The following is a 22,547-nucleotide window of genomic DNA, read 5'->3' as shown; positions in this document are numbered from 1 at the left end:
AACCTCACTCACTGCTCCCTTCCCTGTAAGGTAATATTGATGTATCTAGTTTAGAGCTAATTGACCATTGAAATACGACTATGGCTAGTCAGCATTGGCTGAGCAGACAGCCACTACTGCAATGATCCCAGCTCCAGAAGGTCCCCTTGTAATTGGGGTGCACTGCCTCTGAAATCCCTCCCTTACTGAGAATACACTCTCAGTATTCATCTTTCTCAACTGCCAGCTCAATTTCACTGCAAATGCTGTGAACAATGATCCTGCCCCACTAGCTGCCTGATGAAGGAGCAGTGCTCCGAAAGCTTGTACTTCCAAAGAAACCTGTTGGACTATAACCTGGCGTTGTGTGATTTTTAACTTTGGCCACCTCAATGAGCTGCCATCTCAGGCTAAATTGTTTTTCTTCCGAGACTTGACAACATTAAAGCCTAATCTTCAATCCCCATCACAAAGCCCATTCTCTACCCATCACTCAGAGACAAATACCTCAGAGACATCTACAGGCAGCACAGAGTAACACACTCCCACTCATTGAGATACAAAGTTAAAAATCACACAACACCAGGTTATCGTCTCACAGGTTTAATTGGAAGCACACTAGCTTTCGGAGCGCCGCTCCTTCATCAAGGGAGTGTCCTCCACAACCACCTGATGATAGAGTGACTATAACCTGGTGTTGTGTGATTTTTAACTTTGTACACCCCAGTCCAACACCGGCATCTCCGAATCATTGCATTGCCTACAGCCAGTGCAGAATAACACACACACACACACAGACACCTACAGGCAACACTGAGTAACACTCACACTCAGAGAGTCACGCAGCATTGAGTAACACACACACTCCATGCTGCCTGTAGGTGTCTCTCTGAATAACATACCCACACTCAGAGTGACACCTACAGGCAGCATTATGTGATACACCTGCAGTCAGAGGGACACGCAGCCTGCACTGTCAGTGATTGACCGAAGATCACTTCAGGTACAACACAGCATGCAGCAAAGAGTGCAGAGTGCAATCCCAGCACCTGAGCCTGGACCACAGAGTGAAGAGGGAATGCCTAAGATTGTAATTATTGAGTCATAACAGCTTTCTGTTTCTCGGTAAAAACAAGGACTGCAGATGCTGGAAACCAGAGTCTAGATCAGAGTGGTGCTTGAAAAGCACAGCAGGTCAGGCAGCATCCGAGGAGCAGGAAAATCAACGTTTCGGGCAAAAGCCCTTCATCAGGAATAGAGGCAGGGTGCCTGCAGAGTGGAGAGATAAATGAGAGGGGTTTGGGGAGAAAGTAGCATAGAGTACAATAGGTGAATGGGGGTGGGGATAGGGGTGAGAGGTCAGAGAGGAGGGTGGAGGAAGGTAGCAAAGAGTACAATAGGTGAATGGAGGTGGGGATGGAGGTGATAGGTCAGAGAGGATGGTGGAGTGGATAGGTGGAAAGGAAGATAAGCAGGTAGGACAGGTCATGAGGATGGTGCCGAGCTGGAAGGTTGGAGCTGGGGTGAGGTGGGGGAAGGGGAAATGAGGAAACTGATGAAATCCACATTGGTGCCATGGGATTGAAGTGTTCCGAGGCGGAAGATGAGGCGTTCTTCCTCCAGGCATCGGGTGGTGTGGGAGCGGTGGTGGAGGAGACCTAGGACCTGCATGTCCTGCGCGGAGTGGGAGGGGGAGTTGAAATGTTGGGCCACAGGGCAGTGGGGATGATTGGTGTGGTTGTCCCAGAGATTGGTGTGGTTGTCCCGCTCTTCAAGAGGAGACTACATCGGGTGCAATAAATGATATTGGTGGTTGTGCTGGTAAAAATTTGATGGATGTGGAAGGCTCTTTTGAGGCCTTAGATGGAGGTAAGGGAGGAGGTGTGGGCAGAGGTTTTGCAATTCCTGCGGTGGCAGGGGAGGGTGCCAGGAAGGGAGGGTGGGTTGTTGGGGGGCGTGGACCTGACCAGGTAGTCATGGAGGGAACGGTCTTTGCGGAAAGCAGGAATGGGTGGGGAGGGAAATATATCCCTGGTGGTGGAGTCCGTTTGGAAGTGGCTGAAATGTCGTCAGATGTTGTGGTTTATGCAAAGGTTGGTAGGGTGGAAGGTGAGCACCAGAGGGGTTCTGTCCTTGTTACGGTTGGAGGGGTGGGGTTTGAGAGCAGAGGGGTGGGATGTGGACGAGATGCGTTGGAGTGCATCTTTGACCACATGGAAGGGAAATTGCGGTCTCTAAAGAAGGAGGCCATCTGGTGTGTTCTGTGGTGGAACTGGTCCTTTTGGGAGCAAATATGGCGGAGGCGGAGGAATTGGGAATACGGGATGGCATTTTTGCAAGAAGTAGGTTGGGAAGAGGTGGAATCCTCGGTGTCGGTGGGTTTGTAAAAAATATCAGTGTCAAGTTGGTCATCATTAATGGAGATGGAGAGGTCCAGGAAGGGGAGGGAGGTGTCAGATATGGTTCAGGTTGTCATTAATGGAGATCTGTTTGGAATCTTGTAACCTCCAATGATTCCAGATCAAAGGGATCGTTTGAAAGTGATTGATGATTGGCTGTCAGTATCCTCTACAACGGATGTGTCATTGATTGACAGGCCAAGTAGCCAATTGTGACAATGCCATGCTGAAATGCAGCCAATCAGCTGAATGGAGTGGTCAATCTCCAAAGCACACAGAGACAGAGACTGAATCTTCTTCATCTTTATTCCCTTTTCCAGATTGACATGGACAGAAAACAGACTGCAATTAACAGCCCAGACAGAGGAAGCTACACAAATTCACAGCCACATTAGAGCTTGAGGAAAACACTTGTGGAGGTTTTCTCAATAACATGAGAATCCTGTCCCTTCAAACAGTGATAAAACCTTAAATTAGAACTGGCGGCTGAGCAGAAAGGAGATCTGGTTTACTGAAGCAGAGACTTCTGAGGTTCACATTGTTTTGTACAGCTGACAGTCTTCAGCAACTTTGAGAGGTTTTACTTGACATCATAAGTCATCACTGCCCCAATCAAACACTCCCAGGACCGGGTCAGCATGAGATTTGATACAGAGTAAAGCTTGTTTTTGATGATTTCAATGTGCCTGCCTTAACCCTTGAACTTCAGATGTGTCTTCGAGCCAATCCCAAGAAGGAAGAGAGTTGAAATTCAGTGCTGACAATGACCTTTGCCCTGCCAGCTCAGCCCTGTTCTATTTAAAGTTGTGTCTCCTCTGTGGACTGTCTTGAACACTCTACACACATTCTGATCTCCTGATGCTCTTGCTGAGGGGAGAGGGGAGGGTCACATGGGTGAGGGCACAGGAGAAGCGAGCGTTGGACTCCCAGTCAGACCCAGAGAGGGTCAGCAGGCTGCTAACACTGTAGGTGCTGTCCGAAGCTCGCAGGTAGTTGCTGGTCTGAACCCCGTCCGAAATGACTGCACCGTCCTTCTTCCACTGCACCTCCAGCTCATCGGGATAGAAGTGATTGGCAAGGCACACCAGGGTGGCAGTGCCCTTGGCATTGACCTGCTCCGGGGAGGGGGGCAGCAGGGTCAGCTTGGGCTGAGAGTTCTCACGGCCTGAAAGACAAGCAAAACAATTTTAGTCCCTGCTATTTGAAGGGATTTTAATTCTCTGAACATATACTGGCAAAACAATCCATTTGAACATTTTTAGCCAATACCTAACAAACCCCATAAATAAACAGGCATTGTTTAAATTGCTTCTTGGGATGTGAGCGTCACTGGCAGGATCAACATTTATTGCCCATCCCTAATCACCCAGAGGGTAGTTTCGAGTCAACCACATTGCTGTGGGTCTGGAGTCACATGGTAAGGATGGCAGTTTCCTTCCCTAAAGGACATTAAGGAATCAGATGGCTTTTTCCTGACAATCAACAATTGTTTCATGGTCGTCATTAGACACTTAATTGCAGATTTTTTTTATTGAATTCAAATTCCACCATCTGCTGTGGCAGGATTCTAACCCTGGTCCCCAGAACATTAATCTGGATCTCCGGATGAACAGCTCAGCAATAGTACCATTAAATCATCACCTCCTTTATCTTATTTTTAGTTGAGCGTGAAAGCAAGAAGTTTGTTTCTGAACAGGGTGATTAGGAAAAGCACAACTGAAAGACTCCCAGTTCATCCCAAAAAAGATTAGTTCCTTGAAAGTGGAGTTGCCGGTAAGTAGAGGGGTGTCAAAGCCATTTGGCATGCTTTCCTTTATTGGGCAATGCATTGAGTATTGGAGTTAGGAGCTGTTGCACCTGTACAGGACATTAGTTTGGCCCCTTTTGGAATACTGTGTGGAATTCTGGCCTCCCTGCTGTAGGAAAAATGCTGGGAACCTTAAAATGGTTCAGAAAAGATTTCCAAGGATGTTGCCAAGTTGGAGGGTTGGAGCGATCGGGAGAGGCTGAATAGGCTGAGGCTATTTTCCCTGGATCGCTGGAGGCTGAAGGATGACTATATCGAGGTTTCTAACATCATGGGGGGCATTGATCAAGTGAAACAAGAAGATATTTTGGTCAGAGTGAAGGAGTCCAGAACTAGAGGGCATAGGTGGAAAGTATCAGGAGAACGATTTAAATGGGAACTAAGGCAAAACTTATTCCTACTGAGAGTGGTACATTTTTGGAATGAGCTGCCAGAGGAAGTGGTGGAGGCTGGTATGATAACATTTAAAAGGCATTTGGATGGGTATATGAATAGGAAGGGTTTAGAAGGATATGGGCTAAATGCTGACAAATGGGACTAGATTAATTTAGGTTATCTGGTCGGATAAGTTGGACAGAAGGGTCTGTTTCTGTGGTGTATATCTCTCTGACTCTATGACTCTATGTCTCTGTGGCGGCATGGATAAGTCAGATCGAAGAGTCTGTTTCTGTGCTGTACATCTCCATGACTCTAATTGTTTTTCAATCAAGCCCTCAGCACCTCAGGCTCTCCCAAAGACATTTACATTTTGTTTGAAAACCAGTCAATTTTGCAATTTCAGGAATGGGGCAGACAATTTCTACACAGCAAGATCCCACTGGAAGCAATGAGATCAAAGAGCATTCTTCATGATTTTGGTTCAAGGATAAATATCGTCCTGAACTCAACCCAAAGAGAAAATAATTTGGTTCAGTTGGATGGAAAATGAGAAAATGGAGGGTAAAGGAGAAGGTAGGATTACTGGTTAGTGATGGGATTGATTGTGACCAGAAAATAAAAGGAAGGGACAGAATTTTTGAATATCAAAGGGATCATAAAAGTGCAGGGAAATCAATAATAGATCAAACGTAAAGACTTTGTGTCTAAATGCACGGAGCAAATCGAGTAAGGTAGAAAAATGATGTCACAAATCAAGGTAAATTGAGTTTCCAAGGAATTTAAACTTGTTAAAGTGGAGGAGGGCTCAGGAGAGATTATTCAAGATTCTAGAAGATGTAAAAGGACAGAGAGTGTTGAAAGGATCAGGTATCGAACGTAAAGCACAGCAGATAAGGGGACAATGATATGAAGGAGGGCAGTCAATGCAGGACTGAGGGAGTTGTACTTTAATGCACACAGTATACACAATGAGCTTGTAGTGCAGATTGAAACTGGCAGGTACAATGTTGTGGGTATCACAGAGACATGGCTGTAAGGGGTTCCAGGCTGGAACTAAATATCCAAGGATACATGTCCTATCAAAAGGACAGGCAGATGAGCAGAGGGGCAAGAGTTGCCTTGTTCGTAAGAAATGCCTTTAAATCAATAGCAAGAAGTGATACAGTCAGAAGGTGTAGAATCTGTGTGGGTAGAGTTGAGGAACCCAAGAAATAAAGAATCTGATGCAAGTTATGTTCAGGTCTCCAAGCAGTAACCAGGGTGTGGGGAAGGAAATCAATCAGGAGACAGAAAAGGGTAAAAACAATGACTGCAGATGCTGGAAACCAGATTCTCGATTAGAGTGGTGCTGGATTGGCACAGCACTTCAGGTAGCATCCAACGAGCAGTAAAATCAACGTTTCGGGCAAAAGCCCTTCATCAGGAATAGAGGCAGACAGCTTGAAGGGTGGAGAGAAAAGTGAGAGGAGGGTGGGGGTGGGGAGAAAGTAGCATAGAGTTCAATAGTTGAGTACAATAGGGGTGGGAGGGTGGAGTGGATAGGTGGAAAAGAAGATAGGCAGGTAGGACAAGTTATGGAGACAGTGCTGAGCTGGAAGTTTGAAACTGGAGACAGAAAAGCCAAATACAAAATGTTATGGCAGACTTCAATGGATAGGTGGACTGGGTAGTGCATCACAACAAAAGGATTTCATGGAATGTCTATGAGATTGTTTTTGAAACAGCTTGTGGTTGATCATTTGGAACAGGCAGTTTTGGATTCAGTGATGTGTAAGGAGGTAAACTTGATTAGTGAGCTGAAGATGAAAGTATCCCTCTGGAGAAGTGACCATAATATGTTAGAATTCCCCCTGTAGTTTGAGAGGGAGAAGATGCAATCAGATGGATCAGTATTTCAATTGAGTAAAGGTAAGTACAAAGACATGAGGAAGGAGCTGACCAGAGTTGATTGGAAGGGGAGCCGAGCAGTAAGATGGTGGGGCAGCAAACAGCAGAGTTTCTGGGAGTAATTCAGGAAGCAGAGTAGGAATTCCTCCTGAAAAAGAAGAAACAGACTAAGGGGAGGACAAGGCAACCATGGCTGATGAGGGAGGTCAAGGACAGCATAAAAGCAAAAGGAAAAGGTATACAATGTGGTGGAAAATAGTGGGAAGCCAGAGGATTAGGAAGTCTTTAAAAACCTGTAGAGGATAACTAAAAAAAAACATTCAGGGTACAGAAGGTGAAATGTGGGGGAAAGCGAACAAGTAATATAAAAGAAGATTGCAAGAATTTCATCAGATATATAAAAATGAAGAGGGAGGCAGAAATAGACATTGGAAAAAGAATAATAGGAAAATGAAGAAAAAGGAATTGAATCCATACATTACATCAGTCTGCACAATGGAAAACACCAGCAATGTCCCAGTACTTCAGGACTGTCAGGGGAAGCTGAATGGTCTTAATGTGGATAACTCACCCAGACTGGATGAACTACACCAGTGTGTTCTGAAGGAGATCACTGAGGAAATTATGGGGACATTGGTGATGATCTTTCAGGAATCAATGGAGTCAGGGTGTGGAGGTATTTTCTAAATAAGGAAATCCTTTGGAGATCTAAAGCACAAACCTCATTCAGGTTTCTCTTAAGGTTAACAGACAGGTCCAGTTTGTGCTTGGGAAGGCAAATGAAATGTTAGCATTCATTTCAATATGGCTAGAATACAAGGGCAGAGATGTACTGCTGAGGCTGTATAAGGCTCTGGTCAGACTGAATTTGGAATATTGTGAGCAGATTTGGGACCCATATTCTATGAAACAATGTACTGGCATTGAAGGTGTTACAAGAATGATCCTGGGGATGAAGGACTTGTCATATGAGGCGTGTTTGAGGACTCTGGGTCTGTACTCAATGGCGTTTAGAAGGATGAAGAGGGATCTTATTGAAATTTGCAGAATACTGATAGGCCTGGATAGAGTCGATGGGGAGAAGATGTTTCCAAAAACAGGAGAGACGAGGTAACCAAGGCACAGCCTCAGAATGAAGGGCCGACCCTTTAAATTAGATTAGATTAGATTACAGTGTGGAAACAGGCCCTTCGGCCCAACAAGTCCACACCGACCCGCCGAAGCGCAACCTACCCATACCCCTACATTTACCCCTTACCTAACACTATGGGCAATTTAGCATGGCCAATTCACCTAACCTGCACATCTTTGGACTGTTGGAGGAAACCGGAGCACCTGGAGGAAACCCACACAGACACGGGGAGAATGTGCAAACTCCACACAGTCAGTCGCCTGAGGTGGGAATTGAACCCGGGTCTCCGGCGCTGTGAGGCAACAGTGCTAACCACTGTGCCACCATGCCGCCCACAAGGCACGGTGAGATGAGATGAGGAGGAATTTCTTCAGCCAGAGGATGGGGAATCTGTGGAACTCATTGTTACAGAGGGCAGTGGAGGCCAAGTCACTGAGTGTATTTAAGACAGAGATAGATAGGTTCATGATTGTCAAGGGGATGGAAAGTTCCTGTGGAGTAGGCAGGAGCATGGGGGTGAGAAGCATATCTGCCAAGATCAAATGGCAGAGCAGATTCAATGGGCTGAATGGCTGATTTCTGCTCCTGTTTCTTAAAGCCTTCTGGACAGTTTCCCCAAACCCCTGGAACACTGAACCCACTGGACTGTGAGCCCTGCTTTAGCTGTTTGTCAACAGAACTCTGCAAAGAGATAATCCAAGAGTGGAAAGAGTGTGCATCCATGTGGGAACTTCAGAATGTTTCCCCGCTCCTGGAATACCATGAGTACATGAAGTGTGGTCAGTGACAGCAGTTGGAGCATCCGTGAGGCTGAGAGCTCCATGGAGAGCACGTTTCTAGATGTGGTCACTCTGCAGCTTCAGAGTATGCAGGGAGAGAGGGAATGGGGAGCAGCAGACAGTCCAACAGGACCAGGCAGCTAGTACAGAAATCCCCTGAGTGCATCCCACTCTACAACCAAGATTCAGTTCAGAATCCTGATGAGAATGATGGTTCATCTGGGGAGTGCAGCCAGAGGCAAGTCCATGGCACCACGGGAGGCTCAGCTGTACAGGGGGCACAAGGAAGACTGGAAGAGTGATAGTGAGAGGAGATTCGAGAGTGAGGGCAATCGATAGGTGTTTCTGCAGCTGCAGATGGGAATCCAGGATGGTGTGTCTCCCTGGTGCCAGGGTCAAGGATGTAACTGACCGTCTGCAGAACACCCTGAGGGGAGAGGGGGAACAGGCAGCATTAGTGGTCCACATCAGTCCTAGTGACAAAAGGAGAAAAGTGGTCTTGCAGTCAGAAGTTCGGGAGCTTCGGAGGGAATTAGCAGCAGGAACTCAAAATAGGAGTCGCCGGATTATTCCCAGTGTCCCATGCAGGTGAGAATAGAATCAGGAGGTGAACACAGGTGACTGTGGGGCTGGAAAGGGGATCCATGAGGGAGGGCTTTAGACTCTTGTGAAGTGGTTTACCCGTGCTGTTAGAGAGGGTTTAAACTAACTTGGCAGGACTGTGGGAGCCAGGAGGGAATATCAGAGAGGAACACCAAGGTCCACAGAATCCTCAGTGCAGTCAATAAGTCACCTCCCAGTGGGAAGGATGTGGAGGAATACAAATGCAAGGAATTTACAGAGACCTGCAAATGTGATAGAGTTGTTATAAATGGGCGAGGGCGTCTTTAGTTTCTGAATATAGATTGGGGTAGCAGCAGTGTAATGGGCAGAGAGGGGCCAGAGTTGGGAGAGTGTATTCAGGTGAATTTTCAGGAGGCATCGGTGGCTCAGTGGTGACTCAGGGGGGCAGCATGGTGGCTCAGTGGTTACACTGCAGCCTCACAGTACCAGGGTCCCAGGTTCGATTCCAGCCTTGGATGACTGTCTGTGTGGAGTTTGCACATTCTCCCTGTGTCTGTGTGAGTTTCCTCCGGGTGCTCTGGTTTCCTCCCACAGTCCAAAGATGTGCAGGTCAGGTGAATTGGCTGTGCTAAATTGCCCATAGTGTTAGATGCATTACTGAGAGGGAAATTGGTCTGGGTGGGTTACTCTTCGGAGAATCGGTGTGGACATGTTGGGCCGAAGGGCCTGTTTCCACACAGTAGAGAATCTAATCTAATCATTGGCTGTGAAAAGGGCTAATAATACAATGGAATCTTGACCAACTGGGCCAGTGGGCTGAGGAATGGCAGATGGAGTTTAATTCAGATAAATGTGAGTGCTGTATTTTGGTAAGACACAAGAGATGGGTGAGATCCCAAACAAATATTTCAGGTCAGTATTTATTGGGGAGAAAGCTCGGGAATTTGGAAAAATAGTGATGTCTTGAAAAGAGACCACACACAAATGAGGAGACGCAAAAGATCTTAAAACACATAAAGGTAGATAAACCCTAGGACCTGATCATGTGTATCCCAGAACATTGTGGGAAACTAGGGAAGAGATTGCTGGACCCCTTGCTGAGATATGTGTATCACTGACAACTATGGGTAAGGTGCTGGAGAACCAGAGAGGTTGGCTAATGTTATGCCATTATTTGAGAAAGACTGTAAGGAAAGGCCAGGGAACTATAGACCAGTGAGCCTGATGTCAGTGCTGGGTAAGATGTTGGAGTGGATTCTGTGGGATAGGATTTACATTCTTTGGATAGTCAATGTGGTTCTATGCATAGGAATTCATGTCTCCTGAATTTGATTGAGGAGGTGACAAAGAAGATTGATTAAGGCAGAACAGTAAACATTGTCTATATGGACTTTAGTAAAGTGTTTGACAAGGTTCCACATGATAGACTGGTTAGTAAGGTTAGACCACATGGGATCCAGAGGGAGTGAGCCATTGGGGAAAAAAAAATTGGATTGAAGATAGGAGACAGAGAGTGATGGTAAAGGGTTGTTTTTCAGACTGGAGATCTGTGAATAGCTGTGTGCCACAAGCATTGGTGCTGGGTTCACTGCTTTTGTCATTTAAAGAAATGATTTGGATGTGAATATAGGAGTTTCAGTAAGTTTGTAGATGACATCAAAATTGGTGGGACATTGGATAGTGAAGAAAATCATTTCAGGGTACAGTGGGACCTTGATCAGATGGGGCAATGGGCAGAGGTGTGGCAAATCGAGTTCAGTTTAGATAAATGTGAGATGTTGCATTTTGGAAAGGCAAACCAGGGCAGGACGTATAAAGTTAATGGGAGGGCCCTGTGGAGTGTTGCTGAACACAGAGACCTAGGGGTGAAGATGCAGGTGCATTATTCCATAAAAGTGGAGCCTCAGGGAGACAGGTTGATGAAGAAGGTATTGGGTACACTTGCCTTTATTGGTCACTGCATTGAGTACAGGAGTTGGGACATCATGGTGCAGCTGTATAAGAGATTGGTGAGGCCACTTTGGGAATAATGTGAACAATTCTGATCATTCTGCGTTAGGAAGGATGTTGTTAAACTTAAAAAGCTGCAGAAAAGATTTACAAGGACATGGCCAGGAATTGGAGGGTTTGAGCTAAAGGGAAAGGCTGAAGAAACTGGGGCTATTTTTCCTGCAGCATTCAAGGCTGAGGGATGGTCTTATAGATGTGTATAAAACCATGAGGGGCATGGACAGGGTGCATATCCAAGATCTTTTCCTTGGGAAAGGGAGTCCAAAACAAGGTTTAAGGTGAGAGGCAAAAGATTCAAAAGGGACCTGAGGGGTAACTTGTCACACAGAGAGTGGTATGTGTATGGATCGAGCTGCCAGAGAAAGTGTTGGAGGCGGATACAATTACAGCATTTAAAACACATTGGGATGGGTACATGGATAGGAAGGGTTTTGAGGGATGTAAGCCAAATGCTGGCAAATGGGATGAGGTCAGTTTAGGATATCTGGTAAGCATGGACAAGTTGAACTGAAAGGTCTGTTTCCACGCTGTATGACTCCATGACAATGAGAGGCTGGAAAAGCTGAGACTTTTTACTCTGATGTGTAAGAGTCTGAGGAGTGACCTTGTAGAGGTTTATAAAATCATGAGGGACATAGAAAATGTGAATAATTCAGGAAGGAGGTGACGTTTTGTAGAAATGGCAAAAAATATTCCCAAAGATCATTTCAGGGATGAGGAACATCAGTTATGAAGTTTGATTGGAGAATTTAGGACTGTCTTCTTTGGAGAAGGCTGAGAGGAGATTTGTTCGAGGAATTAAAACCAGGAGGGGCCTAGACATAGTAAATAGGAAGAAAATGTTCCCAATTGAGAAAGGATTGAGACTGAGAGACCGCAGATTGAAAGTAATTGGGAAAAGTAACAAAAGTGAGATGGGGAACAACATGTTCAACCAGTGAGTGGTTCAGGTGTGGAATGCACTGCCTGAGAGTGTGGTGGAGGCAGCTTCAATTGAAACATTCCGAAGGGAATGAGACTATTATTTGAAAAGGAACAATGTGCAGGGTGACAGGGAGAAGGCAGGAGAATGACACTCAGTGAATTGCTCATTCAGAGAGGAAGTACAGACAGGATGGACAGAATGGCCTCCTTGTGCACTGTAACAATTCTGTGATTGTGTGATTGAGCAGAGTTAAAGCTGGGGGAGGTGGGAGCTCGGTGTCTCACTGTGCTGCTGCTGCTGCTGCTGCTGAGGTCAGTGAGATCAGAGACTGGGACAGGGAGCCAGAGCTCACATCAAAATCTGCCCGTGTCCGTCACACTGAAACTGGCAGGAGGCTACTCACTGATTTCACTCCATGCTGCAGGAATGGGACCACAGGCTGCAAATGGACAGAGCTCCTCCACACGGTGAGTAAAACTAACTGACTTATATCTTGTTTTTTAAAGGGAGCAATGGAACTAAAGAAATACAGCTGGACACCCTGTTAGACCCAGTGCTCCTCAATTAACCATTTCATTCACTGCAGCTCCCCACTAACACCTTCAACAATTCAGCAACTGTATTTTAGAAATTGTGTTTCAGTATTGACAGGGTTAATAACGGAGGATTGAGGTTTACTTACTCAGTCTGAGCTTGGTTCCTTTACCGAACGTAAGCCACAGTGAGAGCTCCTAGTGGAGAGGCTGTACAAAAACCTCTGCTCTCTGCTTCCCCCCATCACTCTCAACCTCTCCCAGTCTCTCATTCACTCTCACCCTCTTTCTGCCCCTCTCTGTCTTTCCCTCATTCATGTGTCTCTGTCTCTCTGGGTTGTGTGCAGCTGGGCTTGGGAGAGTTGTGAAATTCAATGTTAAATCTTGCAGCTGCCCTTCACATGTGGCCATCGAATGTAAGAGGGAAACATGAGGCCTTCAGTGAGCGGTGGACACCACAGGGACTGGAGTGTGTCGTCGACAGTGACAATCCCAGCATGGGGTAATTTGCTCAGTTTCATTTATATCTAACTGTCGGATATGTCAGTTCAGGTGGTGAGACTGTGTGTGTCCAGTATTATATTTTTTATATTACTCTGGGATGTGTCAGTACAGGAGGTGATGCTGTGTTATTGAGGTTTTTGTACGGATCTGTATCACTGTGTCGAGGGTCGCTGTAATGCTGCTGACAGTAATAGTCAGCGACATCCTCATTCTGAACGTTGCTGATTTTCAGAGTGAAACTGGTCCCTTATCCACTGCCGGTGAATCGATTGGAGACTCCTGTGAATCGAGTTGTTGCACTGTAGATCAGGAGAGAGGGTTTCTGACCTTCTCGCTGCTGGTACCAAGCAAGGTAGCTGCTAATACTTTGACTGGCCGTACAGGTGATGGTTGCGGTCTGGCCCAGTCCCACTGACAGCACCGGGGGAGACTGGGTCATGGTGATGTCCCCACTGATACCTGAGGGGTCAGAGAGAAACACAGTGAAGTCAGAACTGTCACAGAAAGAGCCTGTCAAATGAGAGATTGTTGGAGACACTGAGCATTCCTCTGAGCATTTTTCCTTCAATCACAAGTCAGTGGAATTGGAGTGAAATGGAGAGCAGCTAAAGATCGAGGTGGAAGGAGAGAGATTTGTACCTGCGACACAGAATGCCAGGGGCCAGATCAGCTGGATGTGTGAAATCATGGTGTGTGCTCCTGTCCCTGTGCCTGGTTCCTGATAAACTCTCCCTTCACTTTATAAAGCTGCAGCCTGTGAGAGTTTGACTGGGTGTTCCTCAGTATGTAAATGGCATTGGGCAGAGAGAGCCACATCAGTCCCTCGCACTTCCTCGTCTCTCTCTCTCTCTCTGTCTCAGAGTCATTGATGTGAACAGCAGTGAATGAGGCCATTTGGCCCATTGTATCTGTGCTGTTAAACAGCGATCTGATGACACTAATCCCATCCTCCAGCTCTTGGCCCATTACCCTGGAGGCTACAGCAACACAAGGGAATATCTAAACACTGCTCCAATGTCACGAGAGTTTGTGACTCAACCAGCCTTTCAGGCAGTGAGTTCCAGACTCCCACCACCCTCTGGGTGAAAACAGTTCTCCTCAACTCTCCTCTCTCTCTCTCGAACTCGACTGGGCCTGGATTCACTCGAATTCAGATGGATGTATAAAATTCTAACGGGGCTGGGAGGGAGGAGGTTTCCCCTGGTTGGGGTGTCTGGAACCAGGGGACACAGTCTCAGAAGGATATGGGATAGACCATTTCCGACTGAGATGAGGAAACATTTCTTCACTCAGAGGGTGGTCAACCTGTGGAATTCTCTTCACTGAAGGCTGTGGAGGATAAGGAACTGAATATGTTGAAAAAAAAGATAGATAATTGTTTGCATTTTAACAGCATGAAGGGAAAGCAGGAATATGGCTTTGAGATAGAGGATCAGCCATGATCCTACTGAATGACAGAGCAGGCTCAAAGGGCTGAATGGCCAACTCCTGCAGCAGTTTCTATGTGCCCATGTCTGTGTTACCTTCAATCTCTGACCCAGGTTATTGAGTCCTTGTCTCATGCAAAAAGTGCCTTCCTACCCACCCTATCACTGCTCCGAATAATCTTATCTGCTCCAAGGAAAACAACCCCAACCTTTCCAATCTTTTCTCAAAGCTCAGATTCAGGCAGCATCCTGGGAAATCTCCCCGTACCCTCTCAAGTACAATCACATCCTTCCCAGAATGTGGTGACCAGGACTTGTCCCTCTCTCTCTGTCTCACATCTGCCACATCTTTCTTTCTACCTCTCCCCCACTGTTAATCTCTCATGTTTTCTCTATCTCTTTCTCACACTCTGTCTCATAGTCACTCCCTCCAACTCACTGATGATTTCTCACTCCATCTCATAATCTCTGTTTGTCCATCTTTCTGTCTCTGTCACTTGCTCCCTCTCTCACTTCAATTAAAAGCCTCCAACTGTTATCTTTCCCTTTATATTCCTCCCTCTGTCTCTCTCCCTCCCTCCCTACCTCCCAATCTACAGTCTCTCTCCCTCCCTCTCTGTCATTCTGTATCTATCCATACTCATGTGTCTCTCTCTCTCTCTCTCTCTCACTCAACCCTACCCTCCCTGTCAATTCTCTTCATGCTTGGTCTCAGACCCATCCTGTCTCTTTCTCTCTCCTTGTCCCTTTGTCTCTCTCCATCCCTCTCAGTCACACTGTCTCACATCTTGTTTCTCTCTCTCTATCCCTCAACTTCACCATTTCTACCTCCCTCTACCTCTCTCTTGGTTCCTTCACATATATCACACTGTCTCAGATGTTCTTCCCTCTCTCTCTCTCTCTCACACACTCACAAACTCACACACACTTTCACACACACACACACAGACACTCTTGTTCTATCTCTCTCTGTCTTGCTTCTCTCTCTTTCTGACTGTGTCCCAGGTGGTGACAGTTGAATGCTGCATAAATCTCCCTCTGCTCTGCCTCACTAATGGATGTTAACCCTTGACCCCTGTCTTCTCCTGGAGTAAAGCCCCATTTCCCACATTGACCAGGGTTTGGTCTGTCTCAGGAAGACGGATGATTCTTGTGAAATGAAGGACAGTTCTGTGCTATTGGCCTATTCTCATTGGGGACTGGTTTGGACACAAACCTCATCCATGAAGGCCCAGCAGAGAGAGGAGATCCTCAGGCCATCAGTGTGAGCTGGAGGGACAGGACAGGCTCTGACCCACTGACCCAGTGACCCATCCTGTCCATTCACAACATGTTCCAATCCCTTCCCCTCTCCTTCCCCTTCCACAGTCAGTCTTTTCTGAAATGGAGTGGTCCCTTCCCTGTCTCACACCAAGGAGGAGATGGACAGATTTTTAATGGGTAATGGGTTAAAGGATGATGGAGAGTGGGCAGGAAAGTGGAGTTGTGTCTGAGATGGGATCAGCCATGATTGTATTAAATGGTGGAGCGGGCTCGAGGGGCTGAATTGCCTGCTCCTGCTCCTAGTTCTTATGTTCCTCCACCCCCTCCCCCATTCCTCTTACTGCAACTTTGTGAACCATCTTGGACCGTTTTGAACATTGAAGGTGCTCTGTGAATTCAAGATTTGTGTGGATTTAATGTGTGGATAGAATTGTGCAGGGGGCTGTGATAGCTCCTGCAGTTGAATATCCTGCTGGCAAACTCCAGCCTTCCACATACAGAATGGGGAAGTGGGGGAGGACAGAATGTACTGCAGGGTCCATGGAACTGTCCCCCAGCAATGTGGTTGACCCTTAACTGCCCTCTGAAATGGCCCAGCAAGGCTCTCAGTTGTATCAATTATGACAATGTTTCAACAAAGAAATGAGACCGGACGGACCACAGGCATCGATCTCGACACCGAAAAGACAATGACAGAAACAGCCCTGTCTACCCTGCTCCATCCTCCTTACTGACATCTGGGGGTTAGTGCCAAATTCAGGAGAGCTGTCTCACAGACTGGTCAAGCAACAGCCTGACACAGTCCTACTCACAGAATCATACAGACAATGTCCCAGACACCGCGATCACTGTCCCTGAATGTGTCCTGTCCCACCAGAAAGGCAGACCCAGCAGAGCTGATGACACAGTGGTCTACAGCCAGGAGGGAGTTACCCTGGGAAGTCTCAAAGTTGGCTCAGGACCCCGTGAAGACTCATGACACCAAGTTAAACATGGGCGAGGAAACCTTCTGGTGATTACAAGATATCTTGCTCCCTCGTCTGATGCATCAGTCTCTCCTCCATGTTGAACAGCATTTGGAGGAAGCACTGAGGGTGGTGACAGCAGAGAGTGTACTCTGGGTGTGGGATTTCAATGTCCACCACTGAGACTGGCTCGGCGCAACATTTCTGATCGAGCTGGTTGGTTCCTAATGGACGTAGCTGAGGGACTGGCTCTGCAGCTGGTGGTGAAGGAACCAAAAAGATGGAAAAAGATGCTTGACCCCATCCTCACCAATCTTGTGGCTGTAGATACATCTGTCCTTGACAGTATTGGTAAGAGTGACCATCACAGAGTCCTTGTAGAAACAAAGTTTGACCTTCACATTGAGAATCCCCTCCATTGTGTTGTGTGGTACTATCACCATACTAAATAGGACAGACTTTGAACAGATATTGCAACTAAAGGCAAGCTCATAAATGGGGATGATTGCCAAAGATTGCACAATGTTCAGCACCATTCTCAACTCCTCAGGTACTGAAGCAGTCCATGTTCAAATGCAACAATATCTGGATAATATCCAGATTTCATCTCAGAAGCAGTATTTCCCATCGGTGTCATGTAAATGCCAGCCAATGACCATCACTAATAAGAGACAATCTAACCATCGCCCCTTGACAGTCAATGCTATTACCATCACTGAACGCCCACTGTCAACATTCTTGAGGTACCATTGACCAGAAACACAACTGGACTCACCACAGAAGCACAGTGGTTACAAGAGCAGGTTAGAGACTAGGAATACTGTATTGAGAAATTCACCTCCTGATTCCCCCAAAGCCTGTCAACCAAGTCAGGAGTGTGATCGAATACTCCCCACTTACCTGGATGGGTGCAGCTCCAACAACATTCATAGATTGATAGTGTCACAGAGTCATACAGCGTAGAAACAAACCCTTAAGCCAAACTTCTATATGCTGACCAGGTTTTCTGAAGTGAACGAGTCTCATTTGCCTGCATTTGGCCCGTATCCCTCTAATCCATTCCTGTCTATGTCTTTCTTATCCACTCAAAAAACTTGATACCATCCAGAGCCAAGCAACCTGCTTGATTGGCATCATATTCTCAAAGCATCCACTCTCACCATTCCCGATGCTCAGTAGCAGCAGTGTGTATTATTGATAAGATGCACTGCAGAAACTCACCAAAGGTCCTTGGATAGCACCTTCCAAACCCATGAACAAAAATAGAAATCGAATGAAAAGGTCAGCAGGACTGGCAGCATCTGGGGAGAGAAATCAGAGTTAACGCTTCGTGCTTGACCCAATCTCTCTTCACAGATGCTGCCAGACCTGCCGAGCTTTTCCAGCAATTTCGATCTTTGTCTCGGATTTCCAGCATCCGCATTTCTTTTGGTTTCCTTCCAAACCCACGTCCACTTCTATTTCGAAGAACAAGAGCTGCAGACACATGGGAACACTATGAGCCGCAATTTCCCCTTGGAAAAGCTTGGCATCCTGACTTGGAAATATATTGCTGTTCCCTCAGCCTTGCTGGGTTAAAATGCCGGCATTCCCTCCCGAAGAGCATTGTGGGTCAACTTACAGCTTGTGGACTATAGCGATTCAAGAAGCATCTTCCCACCGCCTTCTCCAGGGTAACTAGGGACAGCGTAAAAAATGCTGGGCCAGCCGGTGAAGCCCACTTCCCACGAGTGAATATGCAAAACCGAATGAAGTGTTCCTCAGGAGGGGAGAGGGAATGTTCAGGGTCCTGAGCTCCATTTCCCAGCCCAGGCAGTTTGTCTCCCAATGAATGAATAAGATACCAAATTGGAACCCAGGTTGGGGCAGTCTTGTGCTGTATGCCCAGGTCTACAAGAGAGAATTAAGATCGAGCTGAAAAGGAAAGATTTGCTGGATTATGGGGAGACAGAGGAGCAGTAGGACTACTTGGGTCACTCACAGACACAATGGGCTGAATGGCCTCCTCTTGTGCTGTCAGATTCCAGGGAGTGAGGATGATTCACAGTTTTCTCCTGTCTCAGTAAACAAAGGTCCAGCTGCTCCGAGCTCCTTCTTTCACTTCCTCTCTTGGTGAAGTTTCAACCTTGCGATCTGACAGTCTTTGCAGTTATTTTTACACTGGGGCTTTCTGCTGTGGTCACAATCTCTAATAATAAGTGTCCAATCAGTAACAATCACAGTAGCTAAGAGCAGTCAGGACTGAGGAGCCAGGCTCACTGGGAAACACATTGGGAAGATCAAAGCCATCCTCTTCAGCTCCCAGTACAAACTCCATCCCTCTCCCTGAGAACTACCTGCTGCTCAACCAGACTCTTTACGACCTTAGACTCATCTTTGAGGCTGATCTGAGCCCCACATCCTCCACATGACAAAGATCAGACACTGAAAATCTCAGCTATGTGCTGGGGACTCCAAACATGACCATTCCAATGTTGTCCTGGCCCACGTCACAGCCACCACCTTCGGTTAACATCAGCTCATCCCAAACTCTGCTGCCAGTATCCGAACTCACGCCAAGTCCCATTCCCCCAATCCCTCACCCTGTGCTCACTGACCTACATTGGCTCCCAGTCCAGCAACATCTTGATTTGCAAGTTCTCATCCTTGATGGAAATGTGTTGCTGGAAAAGCGCAGCAGGTCAGGCAGCATCTAGGGAACAGGAGAATCGGCGTTTCGGGCATTAGCCCTTCTTCAGGAATGAAGTTCTCATCCTTGTTCTCAGACCTCTCCCTGTCCTTCCACCCTCCCTATCTCACCCTACAAACCACCTCACTCAGTGTGATCAACAATCTTGGATATATGGCTCTCTATTTCTTCATCCAAGTCATTGAGAAATATTGTGTGAAGCTGAGGTCCCAGCACAGATCCCTGGGGACACCACTATTCACATCTTGCTCATTGGAAGACATGCACATTATCCCTCCTCTCTGTCTCCTAGCTCCGGACCCATTCCTGACCCAAGGTAAATGCATTTCTCAAACTCCATCTGATTCCATGTCTCTTTTTAAATGTTTTGTGGAATTTCCTATGGACAATAGCCATCAACATTCCCATATATCCCACATTAGTGAGCTCCTAACAAAGTGTAACCAGTTTAGTTAAAGATGTCTGAACCTTTGTAAATCCATGCTGACTCTCTCGGAATAGTTCATGTTAGTTAGTCATTTGTTAGTCATCCTGTCACTAAAAACAGATTCAATCAATTCCTGACAACAAACATTCAATGGAGATATTCATTGTGAATGAGGTTAGTAAACAGCTAGCACTGACACGACGGGCTGAACAGCCTCCTCCTGTGCTGGAGCCTTCTCTGTCTCCTTAACGGAAATATTTTACAGATTAAAAAATAAAGACCAACAGGAAATTTAAAAATACAAATTAAAACCGCCTCAAACAATTTCCACATACAGGGCCAGGCGATGTGTAGTAATTGCATGATGGGGAAGTTGGTTGAGCCCATTGTAGCTCAGAGTGACCACATCTGCAGCAAGTGTTGGTTGCTCAAGGCACTCCAGCTCAGAGTTGATGATCTGGAATCTGAGCTTCAAACACTGTGACACATCAGGGAGGGGGAGAGTTACCTGGACACTGTGTTTGAGGAGACAGTCACACCTTGTAGGTTAAATACTTCAAATTATGGCTAGTGGTCTGGGACAGGAGGGTGTGACTATAAGTGAGCAGGTTGATGCAGCCTGAATTTAGTATTGCAGGAGCCTCAGCTCCTTGTCCACCAGGAATGAGGTACTTGCTCCCTGTGTCAATGAGGAAAAGGATTGCTGTTGGAAACTATTGCAGATACACTGCAGAATGGGCAAGCGTGGTTTGGAACATTTTGGCGACAGTGACCATAATTCTATCAGGTTCAAAGTCATTAAGATTAGATTAGATTCCCTACAGAGTGGAAACAGGCCCTTCAGCCCAATAAGTCCACACCAACCCTCCAAAGAGTAACCCACCCTCGTCTGACTAATGCACCTAACAACCATGGACTATTCACCTGACCTGCACATCTTTGGAATGTGGGAGGAGACCGGAGTACTCAGAGGAAACCCACACAGACACAGGGAGAACGTGCAAACTCCACACAGACAGTTGCCCAAGGCCAGAATAGAACCTGGGACCCTGGCGCTGTGAGGCAGCAGTGCTAACCACTGAGCCACTGTGCCACCCTTTACTTATATTAAGTAAAGAGATAATGATAGAGCAGAAATTAAGTGTCAAAACAGGGGGAAGGCCAATTTTGACACCATTAGCTGGGCTAACACAGGGGGAGACAATGGCCATTGGTATTATCGCTGGACTATTAATCCAGAAACTCAGCTAATGTTCTGGGGACATGGGGTCAAATCCTGCCATGGCAGACAGTGGAATTTGAATTCAAGAATGGTTCTGGAATTCAGAGTCTAATGGTGAGTGTTAATCCATTGTTGATTGTGGAGAAAACTCATTCAGTTCACTCATAACCTTTAGAGGAGAAAATCTGTCATCCTTACCCGGCCTTACATGTGACTCCAGACACACAGCAATGGGTGGTATTGTGACTCAGTGGTTAGCACTGCTGCCTCTCAGTGCCAGGGTCCCGAGTTTGATTCACTCTAGGGCGACCGTCTGTGTGGAGTTTGCAAGTTCACCCGATGTCTCCATGAGTTTCTGTCAGGTGCTCTGGTTTCCTCCCACAATTGAAAGATATGCAAGCTAGATGGATTGGCCATGCTAAATTACCCATAGTGTTCAGGGATGTGTAGATTAGGTGCATTAACCATGGGAGATGCAGGGATAAGGGGATAGATCTGAGTGGGATGCTCCTCAGAACATTTGTGTGGACTCATGGGGTTGAATGGCCTGTTTCACACTGTATAGAACCTATGATTCCATGTGGTTGTGTGTTAACTGCCCTATGGGCAGGAAATGCTGGCTTGGCCAGAGATGCCCACATCCTATGAATGAATGAAAGAAAACCACTGCACCGTGGGCCAGGAGGCAATTTAGGCTGGGGGAGAACAAAGAAAAGAGGGGGATTTGATAATGAGGGGGACTGAGAGCATCATTTATAAACAGGATTGAGAGTCCTGCATGGTGTGTTGCCTGCCTGGTGCCAAGATAAGGGGCAGCTAGAACCGGCTTGAAAGTATAATAGAGTGCGGGGGTGGGGGAAATGGGGGAGGATCCAGATGTTGTGCGTGTTGGGACCAACAACCTCAGTAAAAATAGGCAAAAGGTCCTATTTGGGCAATATCAGGAAAGCTATCAGAAGAGAGAAATAAGAAAGAGGTGAATACAGCATCAGTGCTGAGGAACAGATTCCAGTGGATGGACCAAATAAGAATTCAAAATATACGAATGCACTGAGTGTAAGGAATAAATTCAATAATCTGCATGCACAAATTCAAATTTAAGATTTTGCAATAGGATCAATTACTGAGACATATTTGCAGAATCGTTAGGATTGGGAACTAAACATATCCGGTTAGAAGGTTCACAGGATGGACATGGGGAAATGACAGAAGAGGTGGAGCAGCTTTATTGATTAGAAACACAAAGACTTCAATGGTGAGGGAGGTTATAATGAGGGGAAAGCATTCAGTGCAACTGAGGAGCAGAAAAGGTTCTAAAACTGTCATAGATATTGTATGCACCACCCACCCTTCCCCCTCACACACACACACCCACCGCCAGCAGCAGCTCTGAGGTGCTGGATTGTATGTGTACAGAAATTAGACAAGTGTGTAGCAAAGCCAGTGTATTATTAATGGGGAAGTTTAACTTTAACTTAGATTGGGAGAGAGACAAGCGCTCTGTCAGAAAGGTAGTGAATTGCTGCTGTGTGTCCAGAATAGTTTCCAACAGCAATAGGTCCTGGATACAACAAGGGGACAAGCAATATTGGAATTAGTAATGAATAATGAGCCAGATTTAGTTAGTAGCTATTTGTGCATGAACATTTATCAAATA

General features: G+C 46.4%; 1 pseudogene; it reads left to right on the top strand.

The window, feature by feature from the left end:
* The window catches only part of LOC148149291 (centrosome-associated protein 350-like), a 629,436-nt pseudogene that overhangs the window by 170,081 nt on the left and 436,808 nt on the right, over window positions 1-22,547 (top strand).

The sequence above is a fragment of the Chiloscyllium plagiosum genome, unplaced genomic scaffold (genome assembly GCF_037043375.1).
Source record: "Chiloscyllium plagiosum isolate Xiang-an unplaced genomic scaffold, Cpla_swu_hap1 HiC_scaffold_9, whole genome shotgun sequence".
NCBI classification, from domain to species: domain Eukaryota; kingdom Metazoa; phylum Chordata; class Chondrichthyes; order Orectolobiformes; family Hemiscylliidae; genus Chiloscyllium; species Chiloscyllium plagiosum.
The sequence above is the reverse complement of the archived record's forward strand: the minus strand, read 5'-3'. Positions and strand labels throughout refer to the sequence as shown.